We start from the raw sequence: 12,218 nt of genomic DNA, 5'->3' as shown, positions 1-12,218 counted from the left end.
GTGGATCAGGCATCTATGATTAAATTTTGTAATTTTTTTCCCCCACTCGGGTCAACACGTATCACCTTTCATTTCAAAGATGGATTTGGGTTCAAACTGGGCTGAGCGTGGCCTGGGGTGTTTTACATTCTGCTCCCACGAATTTCTGCTAGAGACAAAGTGGTTATTACTCGGAGTAGAAATGGAACTTTCTGGTGATCAAGGGCTTGAGGTTTCAGAAGACATTTCATCTTGTCTGCCCAGAGGCCCGTTTTGCTGAACAGGCTCAGATGTGGTCAGAGGGGAGCCCCTGAAAAAAGACACTGACTTTTAATGGACTGGGAATTTGGGGGGGGGGACTGCTGGAACAGGAAGGAAATAACCCCGGGCCCCCAACACAGCCATGGGGTGATCAGGTTGTTGCTCTGATAAATGATAAGCAGTGTTTACTGGACACCTGTTCATGTTCATCACCCACACGCATGACCTCATTTGGTTCCTGCAACAAGCCATTGTGCAGGTGAGTTGTTCCCATTGTATAGATGAGGAAACAGAGGCTTAGGGTCATCAAAGAACTTGGCAAACTCACACAGCTGTTGAGTCATTGAGCCAAGGTTTGAAGCTGGTTCTTCCTAACTCCAGAATGGATAAGCTTCATCATCACACATGATTTGATCCAAGATCCCTCAGCTCTTCAGCAGGGAGCCTTTCTCTACATGTGGGTTCTATTCTTTACCTTCACATGAGGGTTTTTGAACTTTTTTTAGGGAGGCTGTGGACCCTTTGAAAATTTCATGAAATCTATTATTTCTCTCCCTGGGAAATTGCACACACATATAACCTCCAACGCGGTGTCCAGTGTCAAGACTGTTGGGCTCAGAAGCTCTGCCTTCCTCCGCTGGATGGTTGGCCTGAGGGGCGTGGTGAGCTCGGTCCACACACGTGCATGATGCAGCCACTGCAGGAATCAGCCGAGGGTCCAGAACCAGAAGAGACCTGTGTGGACGTCAGTTAGGAGAAGTTCCAGAGCCTGGCTGGTCTCAGTGCCCTGGGGGCGCGGGCCCTGAATCGAGCGGACTAAAATAGCACTCATGACACATATCAACACTAGAAGGCCAATTTATTAATTTGTCGAGAGAAATCACTGTCAGAGAAACCAGAACTACACTGTGGGGTGGGCCTGTGTGGCTGTCAGAGGGTGGCTTGGGAGCCCAGACAAGGACAAGGGGGCTGATGACGTATTAAATGTGTCATAGCAGTGGGTGAGGCAGGATGTCCCAGCCTGAGAGGGAGACGCCAGGGGCCAGTCCCAGCTCTGTGTCTTTTTGAGCAGCGTGCCTGACCCCATGCAAGTGCAGAGCCCTTTCTGACGGTGAAGACACTGAGGTGTCTTCATCTGTAAAATGGGGCTCACAATAGATGCCCTCAGTAGGTGGTTGTGAGGATTAGATGGGCTCCTCCACATCAAGTCATCTGCACAAGGCCTGGTACATAATAAGTGCTTGATACATAGTAGCTGTCATGGCGATGTTAATTAGCTCCTTTACCCTGGCTGTGTTTACATCCTCTGACTTTCTGATAAGTTTGAGGGCTGTGGGTAAATGCCTTTCAGTTCACCCCCTCCCCCACGCTTCCCCATGGTCCTAAGAGTGCTTGGAATTTACCTTGGCATGAGGCCGGGGGGCTGCCTCCAGCAGCCCTCTGTCTCTGGGCTTCGCCATCTCTGGGGGCTGGACCACAGGTCTGCACTTTAGCTCTGTCCAGGATACAAACATCTTCAGCTTGCTTAAAAAACCATAGACTTGCACGTGTAGACCCTTCCTCTCCTGCCAGAAAGTTTTATGAGGAGTCACTGTGGCTCCCAACTTTTCCTGCCTGCTCTGGTCTCCATGGGAGAGGGGAGGCTTCTCCCCTTGCCTGGGGGCAGGAACAAAGTCCTTAATGAAAATCGGCCCTTAGCACTAAGAGGCCGGAGAAGCACTGTTGCCTCTTTGGACCGTCCTTGTCCTTGGAGGCAGAGAGGTCGCCCTCTGATCTTCCATAAGGGAGAAAAGTCACATTTGAGTCTCAGTAGGAGAATGAGGATGTACCCCAAATATTAGCTGGAATTCCACGGACCAGTTCCATTTCCATTGATCCTAATAAATGACAGAAACAGAGGGCAGCCCAGTAGAATCGACTCCAGGTTAGGAAATGAGAAGCTCTCTGTTAGAGTCTCTGTGATGCTGCCGTGGAGACCTCTGTCCCCTCCTTGTCACAGTTAAAACTCACCACAAACAAAACATTGGGGCAGGCGTTCTCATTCCCATTCTATAGTTAAGGAAACTGAGGCTCAAAAGGGCAAATGGTCTTGCCCGCACGGAGGGCTTGAATCCCGATCCAGCTGTAGCCTGCATCCCCGCTCTTTGGTGAAGCGAATTCCTTTCTCTGCCTGGGTCTCAGTTTCCCCAATTGTATAATAAAAGACTCCACAAGGGTCCAGTCCAGAGCTTAGAAACTCTGTGATTCTAAGGCGAACCCGGTGAGCTTTTCCTGGGCAAATCTTTTGACCACTTAGAGCGCTGGTTTGAGGACTCTGGGCTGGGGTGGTTGGGAGGACCTCTGGTTCCCCCTTGCTTGTCATAGTCCTGTTCTCCCCCTACTCTGAGCCTCAGAAGAGACCTTTCTGCCTTTGGGTCCTAGTGCCAGCCTTCCTCCCTGTGTCCCAGTGGAGGGAGTCCCTGAAACTGCGTCCCTACCGGGCTGAGGCTGTCTGCCCCTTTGTCACTGTTAGTTCTGGCCATGGCTGGTGATCCGCCATCTTGTTGCCCCTGCTGGGGTTGCCTGGGGACAGCATCAGACAGATATGGCTGTAGAGTGGCAGAGATTCAGACCTTCAGGGTGCCCAGCCTTCCCCTCCTTGGGCTCACCCTACATTCCTCATCTGGGAGTGACAGGCAGGGGGAGGGAGGGGAGTGGCAGGAGCCCCAGCTTACAGAGGACCATTTCGCTAAGGCTAACTGTGGACAGAACACAAGTTATTAAACCCTACTGCTCAGTGGGGAAGGTGGTGACTCAGGAGTGAACCTACCTCCCAAAGAAATGGAGAACAATGGACTGATCTCCCCACCCTCGCTGCATTTATTCTGTGTTTCATCGGGGCATGCCGCATGGCCCAGATGGTGTCTGATTGGATGCCCTCTACCCATGGACCAATTCTGGTCCAACAAGCTGTGTGCTGGTGGTTCCTTATAGGGTATCAGGCTGCCGCTATAAGTCCCAATAAAGAGTCTTCTTCAGAATGAAAATATACTGTCTAGATGGGAAGGAGTGATGACTCATCATCATTCATTACCGGCTGGTGGAAGTGATTTGGGGAGCACAGTGACTAAGTGGTTGCTGACATTTCGTTGGGCCCTCACTGAACCCCCTGAGTCAGTTTTAACCTGGCAAGGATGTAGTGAGGACAAAATGAGGAATGGGTGTACGTTTCCCAGCACAGGGGCTGATGCTTAGAGCGCTAAAGTCTCAATAAAGGGTAGGTTTGGCAGCTATTGCTGTTTGTCCTATGATGGGATAACTTGCAACAAGGATGAAAATGAGGATAATAATAGCCATCGGCACTTACTGTGTATTAACAATGTTTCAGGCACCGTCAATTCAGGCAAAGCAATTTACTTGTATTATATAAGCTTCCCAGTTCTCCATCAGGTAGTTTCTATTCTTAGCCCCATTTTGCAGATGAAGAAACTGAGGCTGGGACGGTTTGGGTAGCTGGCCCAAGATCACAAGGGCAGGTAGGAAGTGGAGTTTGCTCTCATTCTGAATTCCCTGTTCTGTAATGCTGAGGAACAGAGCTTCCACGCTGTCCTTGCTGACACTGGCTTGCTCATCAGGTAGGGACCTTAACTTGTTCCAGTTTCCTTGCTGGCACCCTGGTCTCGTTGGGGGATTGTGTTGTGGGGGGTCAGCCTTGCTCCAAGGATGCCTCTTGTTTATCAGCACGCTGTGCTCACTCAGAGAGCAGCATCCACACTGGGTGACGAATTGTCACCCTGCCAGATTCTGGTGTTGATATGCAGGGGATCCATTGCCCAGGTGGTAGCCATGCCTGGGGTGGGGGGTGGGGTGCAGGGCAGGCAGCTGCAGAGAGTGGCCAGAAGAATGAGTTGCAGACAGCTTTTGCAACTCATTTATCCTGGACATCTTTGGTAGAAGATGAGGAAGGGCAGGCTACTTTTTACCACCTTCAGTGTTCTGGGTGTTTCTTTATTAGCTGTGGGGGTCTAGGACTTCAGGGCAGCAGCTAGCAAAGAGAACAAGTGACTGATGATTCCCAGACGGCCCCTTCTTGGTCCTAATGGCACCAGCTGGAGTTTTATACAAGGCCTCAGTCTTAGAAAATACTGTCCTTCGCGCGGCGCCTTGAAAGACAGCATACCCTCACCTTGCCCTGTCTCACTGTGCACTCTCCTCATCTCTTTGCCGAGCATTTCCCGTGCTGTTTCTTGGACACAAGGTGACAGAGAGTTGACCCTCTGTTGAGGGCCTGGCCCTGTGTGCCTTGAGGCTGAGTCAGAAGGCTGAGTTCTTTTTTTACAGGATTTTATTTATTTATTTGACAGAGACAGTGAGAGCAGGAACACAAGCAGGGGGAGTGGGAGAGGGAGAAGCAGGCTTCCCGCTGAGCAGGGAGCCCGATGCCGGGCTTGATCCCAGGACCCCAGGATCATGCCCTGAGACGAAGGCAGACGCTTAATGACTGAGCCACCCAGGCGCCCCAGGAAGGCTGATTTGTTGAGGGAGGCAGCAGGTAGCAATAAAGACCGATGAAGCTGAACTGCGTAGTCCCGAGAAACCAGCCACTGGAAGGGTTATAAAGAGACTCGGGATGGGGGTGATTATATAATCGGGTTTAATGAGGCTTGAGGCCAAGGTTCATTACCCCCCGGAAGAGGACGAGGAGGGGTGCATATCTTGACAGAAGTTGGCTGCCTGAACCATGTTCTCGGCTCAGAATTATGAGGCTTTGAGAAATCCGTGTCTGACCTGACTCAGTGGTGGCAGTTTCAAGGGGAAACCCATGTATCACATTGGAGTGCCCCAGAGAATGCTTCTCCTCCCAAAACAAGCAGGTTTTGGGTTTTGCTCCCCTCTCCCCCCAGCAGATACAGGAGGCTCCCTTGTTGCCTGGAATCTTCGCTGTATTTTAGGAACTTAGATACCAGCGGGCAGGTCCTTAACACATACTGACCATATGCTACTTGCCAGGCAGGTGCTGCTCTAGGCGCTTCTAGGCATTAAAATGTGTATACCTGGAAACAAAATCCAAAAAGGTTCATGATGAAGAACACTAGTCCTTTGTACCATTCCTCTGTCATTCCTGCTTTTTATTTTTTTTTAAGATTTTATTTATTTATTTATTTATTTATTTATTTATTTATTTATTTGAGAGAGAGGGTGAGTGAGAACACGAGCAGGGGGGAGGGGCAGAGGGAGAAGGAGAAGCAGGCTTTCTGCTGAGCAAGGAGCCCGATGCAGGGCTCAATCCCAGGACCCCGGGATCATGACCTGAGCCGAAGGTAGATGCTTAAGCGACTGAGCCACCCAGGCGCCCCTCGATCCTGCTTTTTAACAACTCCTTCTGTATCTTGTTCTTTGAATAGTTACTTCCACTGGTTAAGCTAGGTTGTACCAGGGCTTCTCAAAGTGTGTCCCAGGCCAACAGCGTCTGCATCACCTGAAAGCTTTTTAGAAATGCAAACTCTTTCTTTCCCCCTTGCAGACCTACTGAATCAGAAGCTCTGGGGAGGGTCCAGCAATCTGAATTTTCACCAAACCTCCAGGGGATTCTGTACACTAACATTTGAGAATTGCTTGGTTATACGACAACCTCTTTAAAAAAAAGTTTCATTTTGAAATAATTTCAAACTTATAGAGAAGTTGCAATAATGCTACAAAGGATTCCTATACCTCCTTTACTGGGATTCATCCATTTTTAACAATTGCTTGCATTTGCTTCCTCTGTAATCCCCCACCTCATTTTCTCTCTCTGTGAACCATTTGGGACTGAGTCGTCTCCACTCTTACGTAACTACACAGAGGTACCAGGTTCAGTAACCTTGACACTGGCTCAAGACTTTCATCAAACCATATTCCCATTTCAGTAGTTGTCTCAATAGCATCCTTCATAGCAATTTATCTATGTTCTGGCACAGGATCCAATCCAGGATTACATATTGCATTAAGTTCTTGTGTCGGGTTTGAATAGTTCCTCAGCCTTTCTTTGTTGCTTGTGACTCCGACGTCTTTGAAGAGTGAGGACCAGCTTCTTCACAGAATGTTTCTTGATTTGGGTTTGTCTGTGGTTCTCCATGTTAGACCCAGGCTGTGCGGTCTTGGTATGACGTCTACTTACCCGGGGGTGTGTCCTTCTCAGTGCATCCCCTCTTTGTGGATCTGGTGTTTGCATTTTTCCGAAGAAGTCAGAGACTGTGACTTTCTTTTTTAAGATTGTATTTATTTATTTAAGAGAGAGAGAGAGAGACCACAAGCTGAGGGGGGAGAAGGGGCAGAGGGAGAGGGAGAAGCAGACTCCCCGCCGAGCAGGGAGCCTGTTGCGGGGCTCGATCCCAGGACCCTGAGATCGTGACCTGAGCCGACCTTAACCCACCGAGTCACCCAGGTGCCCTGAGACTGTGACTTTAGGAGAAATCTCCCAATTTTAAAATGCTAGCACCCAGTGAAAAATCTTTTAACCCTGTTTGAGGTGGTATTAAGTAATACCGCACGTTGGTGGGTTGTATTAGATCTTGGGGCTCCCGATTTTTAACCTCCGTTCTAAAATCATAGAGATCAGAACTGATAGGGGGCTCAGAAATTACTGAGTCCAAACCCTTATTTTACAGATGGAGAAACTGAGGCCAGAAAGTAGAAGGAATTTTCCCAGGGTTTCAGAGCTGGGGTTTGAACCTGGATCTCCTGATGCTGAGCTAATATCTTTCTCCCGTGTGCCACGATGATTACAAAATTATAGGCTCTGCTGCTACTGAACATGCTCTAGAGGAAGGAAACGGTGCCTTTCTTTAAAAGGTGACACCTTTTGTTTGTACAGAGGGCTGGTAGTGTGTGTGTGTGTGTGTGTGTGTGTGTGTGTGTGTGGTGCATGCATGTGGTTATGAATGTTCTAGGCGAGGCAACTTCTGGGTTATCATCAGCCCTTTCTTCTTCTCTGTAATTTTGCACAAACCGTTTGGGCTCAGCATGCAATAGACAACCTTAGACCTTTTGTTACGATTGCTCGCACCAGGAATTGTGGCAGCAAAAATTGGTCCGTAAGTGGTTGGCATTAGCAGCCAGGGGGTCATTTATATCTTTTGGAATGAGTCCTGGTCCTCAGTCAGGTACGCATTGTTGGCGTGGGCAGTCCCATTGCCTATCATCAGGATATATGTCTGACTGTACCTTTGTCCCAGTAACACCCCACCCCCCACCCCTGGTGAGTACTTCCACCGATTTCATAGCAACAAGAGAAGAAGTAACAAGTAATGTTGCTATAGAACTATGCAGTGTGCACCTGGCATTCATATTCCTTGCCCTTGCTCCTGCATCCCCATTCTGTAGAGGAAGAAACGGATATTCCAAGAAGAGAAATCCATGCATAGCTTCAGGTTATACTGAGTCTCAGAGCTGAGACTAGAAACCATGGTACCTTCAGACTCCAACCTGCTTGTGCTCTCTGCACATAATTTGGCCTGACAGCATTTCCATGAGACAGTAGGTCGGGGTATGGTGGCTTGTTTTAATCAAATTTGTTCCCCTCCCCAATAAAACGAATTCATCTCTAGTGAACCCCGTCTTGTACATCTCCCCAGTTGAGCAAGTCTGGATTTTATCTAGGTGTGATCTCTGCCCCTTCCTGTCCATGATGCCCCATTTCCAAGTCTTGTTGAGTTGACCTTCTAAATCATGGTTGGCAAACTTTCTGTAAAGACCCAGGTAGGAAATACTTTCAGATCTGCTGGCCATATGGTCCCCATGACAAATACTCAGCTTTGCCATGTAGCACGAAGCAGCCATAGCCTGTCTTCCAATAAAGTGGGTGTGGCTGTGTTCCAATAAAACTTTATTCACAAAATCTGGCAAAGCGCCAGATTTGGCTCATGGGTTATGGACTGGGAGTTCTGTTCTTCCGGTTTTTTTCCATCTCCTCCTCCATCACCACACCCTGGTCCACACTATTCAGTAGTCTCCAAATGGATCTTTCCATATCCAGCCCACCAAAGTGATCTGGCCCCCAAACCCAGGTTAAGATTCTACCATGATCTTAAGTGAACTGCATTCTCTCCTGTTTTGCACCCATGGGTGACTGGACACCCTGTCATTGTCACTTTGTCTCAATCACTGCTTCCTTGGGAAAGCATTTCCTAACTTCCCAAGTTATTTCAGTTACATCTTCTCTTACCTCTTGCGCTTTCCTTCTGAAGCACTTACCTCAATCCACAACCATCTGTTTATTTATATGAGTATTTCTTTAATGTCCTGTTCCCGCAGTACCAGTTCCACGAGAGCTGTGACCACATTGCTCTCGCTTGTTCCTGTCTCCATTGTGCCTTGCTTGGAGCTGGCACACATAAATATTTTTGAATGGACACTAACATCTTTGAGCATTCACTCTGCAGCCAGCACTGTGAGGCTTCAGCTACTCAGGATCCAGAGGACAAAGGAGAGGGATTCTGTCACCTGCCAGAGCTGCAGAGCTGGCTGAATTTGGCATCATCGAAGTGGGAACTGAAGTTGTTGGAAACTTTGATGCAGTCTTTGGGATGTTATGGATGGACTCCGGCCTTAACTGACCAAAGAAACGGGCACTCAAGCAAAACTGCTGAAAACCATTTTGTTGATTGGAAAAAGGCAGGTCTTTATCACTGCATGGTGGTGGTAGTACTAACATAGAGCTTGACACTTACAAGTGATAAACAGTCCAAGTTGAGCTTTTATTTATTTATTTATTTTTAATTTTTTAATTAACATATAATGTATGATTTGTTTCAGGGGTGTTTGTTTATTTATTAGTATGAAGGTCACTTATTGGCACATGTAACTGAAAAGCCCAGGGGTTATGTAGGCTTCAGGTATGGCTGGATCAAGGGGCTCAGTCTCAGTCTCAGTTTCTCTGTATCTCTTGACTTGGCTCTTCTCCAGGATGGTTTCACTTTTAGGCTCCATGTGGTGGTAAGATGACCCCAGAAATCCCTTCCCTGCTCTGGTCCAGAGTGGAAGAGTGAGATTATTTAGGTCTGAGATTCACTGATTCAACCTGCGTGGCCATGTGCTTACCTCTAAACCAATCAGTAGGGTCAGACATGTGGGAGGTTAACTTATCCGTTTAATCCTGGCTGTGATCTTTACTTTTGGGCTTAGAAATTTTGGGTTTTGTCTAAGAATGGAGAATGAATGCCAGGGAAGCTGATAACCAGTGTCCACTAGAGTAACAATGAATAACAGGGGTCCCCATCCTAGGGGTTTTGAGGAAAATCCTCCTGGCCAAATTAGTTCATTATCCAAATTAGTGGGGACATGTCTCCACATTGTACAGAAAACCCTTTGCAGTTCTCCAAGCATCGCCCTCGGACTGTGTTTCTCTGTGATCCCTGGCAAGGAGTTTCTTTACTATCCCTCTGACATTCCTTGGGAGTCTCTAGAGAGCACACAGCCTACGAGAGAAGGTTAACCCATGGTACCAGGCAGAGGCTCAGTACCATTCCCAAGACAAACAGCATCCCACTCTTGGCCAGGCACCAAGTTGAGAGTCAGACAAGCTTGGGTTTGAATCTTATCTTCGCCATTGATTACCTAACATCTATGAGCCTCAGTTTCCCCATCTTTAAAATGGGTATAATATGCCCTTCTTGTGGAATGGTTACTAAGCTGAAATTAAAGGATGCTGAGCACTGTGCCTAAGTGTTGTGGTCATCAGTGCTACTGTATGGTGTTTGGGTTTTGGTCGGTTTTGATCCTCATTGATTTCTGCAGGACATCACCCCACCGGCACCATATCTGAATGGACTCATCAGGATTGATTGAATTCCTGATATGTTAAGTGTCTTAGTCCATTAGGGCTGCCATAACAGAATACCACAGACTGGGTGGCTGATAAACAACAGACATTTATTTCTCGTAGTTCTAGAAGCTGGGAAGTCCAAGATCAAGGTGCCAGGATGGTTGCGTTCTGGTGGGGCCCCTCTCTTGGCCAGTGTTTTCTTACTGTATCCTCACATGGTGGAAGGGGGCCAGCAGGCCCTCTGGGTTCTCTCTTATATGTGTCCAATGTCATTATCCCTGCCCAGTAAAAAGCAATACAGAGAGGCGGTGCAGACGTTCGGCTGTTATGCATTTGTAACGCTACTTAATCTGATTGGCTGGGCTTGTGTTCTGATTGGTTGGGCGTGTTTCTGATTGGCTGAGCTTATCTCCTGATTGGCGGGGCCTGTGTTCTGATTGGTTGGACGTGTGTTCTGATTGGCCAGTGCCCATCCCATGACGATTGTTAAATTTTCTCAGATACCCTTAAACATAAATGCCTACTTCACTAAACACAAGAAAATCCTCAAGCCTCAGTTTCCTTGTATGTAAAGTGAGTATAGCCATGGAGTCCTCACAAGGTTGTTGTGAAGACTATAGGAGATAAAGTGTGATTGGATTAAGGTCAGCTTCCTCCACCGGGTTGTGAGTCCATAAAGGCGATGTGTGTGTCTTGTTCAGGGCTGCATCCTCAAGGCCTGGCACATCGTAGATGCTGAAAAGTATGTTTTGAATGAATAAATAAAGTCCAGTGCCTCCTGCTAGGGGCATGGTCATTCTTCTGTAAATCTGGATTGAGGACATTGGGGGTGAAGGATGCACTTGGCGTCGGGCAGTAGGGAGAGGTGAGGACTGTGGAAAAACACAGAGCACCCACCCTTTCTAAAGAAGGCGGCCACCACTCACTTCCAGCCAATTGATGCTCTATGGGAAGGGGACCAAGTGTCACCGGATGATCCAGATTTCCCAAGAGAAGCCAGACACATAGATTGCTGTGGGCAGTTACACAATTTTTAACATACTGGCAACAGAGGAAATGCTTTAAAAATTCTGTCATAGGTTAAGCAACATTGGTATGGGGGGGCCACCCACTAGGGACCATACCTGCCGTGCCTGGTGGTGTCCTTTGCTAATTCTTGTCTCAGGAACTTTTCTCTTCAAAGCGGTGGGATCAGCCTTTCTTCCCATCCTCCTGGGCTCCCCTCCTGACCTCTGCTGTCACTCACATGCCACACACATCCTCCCTGCTACACATCTGCTCCTAGCAGGCAGCTGTGAGAACTCTGATTCTGGGCATTTTACTTATTCGTTTCTCCTTTTGAATGGGGAGAGTCCTTTTTCTCCAAGAACAGACGGCGTCCTAACCCTCAGACGGCCTCGTTCCAGGCTTCCCCAGTGGTGGCCGGAGCCTGGGCTGGTTACCCACACACACCCTTGCCCTGATGCCTGGACCCCACCAGCTGCTGGGCAGGATCCGAGAACCTGCTTTTCATCTCAGGCCACATTCTTCCTGGCTGGAGATAAAAGTGGAAAGCGACTCGCCAGGCCCCATGCTGCTTTGTTCGCGGCCCCTGTTAAAGCGGTTCTTCCTTCTGCTGAACATCAGGACATCGCCAGGCAGACAAGGGTGGGCACTTGGAGCCCGCATCCATCTCCCCCTCCTGCTCCCTTCTGTGTTCACTCTCGCCTGCTCTCCTCCTCTGTCAGGCCATCTTTATGTCTGTCTGTCTCTCATCTCTGTCTCTCCCTTGGCCTTTCACCGTCCCTTTCTCTCTCCTCTTTCTCCTGTCTCTGGTGACCCATCTTCTCCAGCCTCCTGAACTGTGCCGGCCAGTCTGTGCCTTGTTCCTTGGTAGAGAGAATCTGAACACGGTAGGGGGTCTCGGGGGGAGGGAAGACTACTCCCCACCCCCAGAAACCAGAGCACCTGTCCCGCGGGAGGAAGACCTAGCATTTGGTGCTAAGTGCTGTGGAGAGGGAGTAAGGGGCAGATGGCAGAGGGCTCCTGTCTGGGACGGGCTGGCAAGCTCCCTCAGAAGAACACCCTTGCTGCTCCCATCATGACAGACCCTTGGGCCTAGCCCTCTAGGCGTTCACTGGCACGCCCAGCCTGCCACCAGCATTATTTTCTGTTTCCTGGCAGCCTTTGTTTTCACTGTTCTCTGGAAGCCCCAGGA

At 48.7% G+C, this 12,218-nt stretch overlaps 1 protein-coding gene across 3 annotated transcripts in view; it reads left to right on the top strand.

Annotated features, from left to right (window-relative positions):
* KSR2 (kinase suppressor of ras 2) overlaps positions 1-12,218 on the top strand; it is a 411,509-nt gene that overhangs the window by 226,188 nt on the left and 173,103 nt on the right. The window lies entirely within an intron of this gene.

This window comes from Zalophus californianus, chromosome 14 (assembly GCF_009762305.2).
Source record: "Zalophus californianus isolate mZalCal1 chromosome 14, mZalCal1.pri.v2, whole genome shotgun sequence".
NCBI lineage: Eukaryota > Metazoa > Chordata > Mammalia > Carnivora > Otariidae > Zalophus > Zalophus californianus.
Note: the sequence above shows the minus strand (reverse complement) of the source record. Positions and strands in the feature narration are given on the sequence as shown.